At 37.8% G+C, this 728-nt stretch overlaps 1 non-coding gene across 1 annotated transcript; it reads right to left on the bottom strand.

Annotated features, from left to right (window-relative positions):
* Window positions 1–344: 344 nt before the first annotated feature.
* On the bottom strand, window positions 345–451 carry LOC122127282. Its single transcript, XR_006151112.1, has one exon. It is a non-coding gene; the product is annotated as a U6 spliceosomal RNA (small nuclear RNA).
* Window positions 452–728: the final 277 nt, after the last annotated feature.

Below are 728 nucleotides of genomic sequence, written 5' to 3'. Positions count from 1 at the left end.
GAATTCCATCACACACACACACACACACACACACACACACACACACACACACACACACAATGTTTTCTTGATCCATTAATCTATTGTGGGGCATCAGGGTTGGTTCCATATCTAAGCTATGATAAATAATGTTGCAATAAACATAGTTGTGCTGGTAGTTTTAGAATGGCCTTGTTAGTGATCATTTGGGTGAATGCACAAAAGTGGGATTGCTGGGTCATAGAGGAGCTCTATGTGTAACCCTTTGAGGAACATCCATACTGCTTTCCAAGTGCGTGAACAAGTTTACACTCCCACCAAGAATATAGTAGGGTTCCCTTCTGGTCACATGCCCTCCAGCATCTGTTGTTGTGGAACGCTTCATGAATTTGGGTGTCATCCTTGCGCAGGGGCCATGCTAATCTTCTCTGTATTGTTCCAATTTTAGTGTATGTGCTGCCGAATTGAGCACAGAACATTTTTTATATATAAAGTGGAATTGATTTTTTTAAACTAAATAATTCAACAAAAAGCAAGTTCAAAAGAATTGTGAAATTTTAGAACCAGATATTTGTTACATAAGCACACATTTAAGAATAAAGTCAAGATTGATATGACAAAAACAAAATGAGTCCAGATGTTTGTTGTTCAAGAGATGTGTAGGAGGAGGAATTCAATTATTCTATACAGGGCACCTCTCATAATGAACACTGCAGCAAGTGTTAAGGTGTGTTAAAAGTTTTAATGTT

Source organism: Dipodomys spectabilis, unplaced genomic scaffold (assembly GCF_019054845.1).
Source record: "Dipodomys spectabilis isolate Male_0828 unplaced genomic scaffold, ASM1905484v1 ptg000298l, whole genome shotgun sequence".
NCBI classification, from domain to species: Eukaryota; Metazoa; Chordata; class Mammalia; order Rodentia; family Heteromyidae; genus Dipodomys; species Dipodomys spectabilis.
The sequence above is the reverse complement of the archived record's forward strand: the minus strand, read 5'-3'. Positions and strand labels throughout refer to the sequence as shown.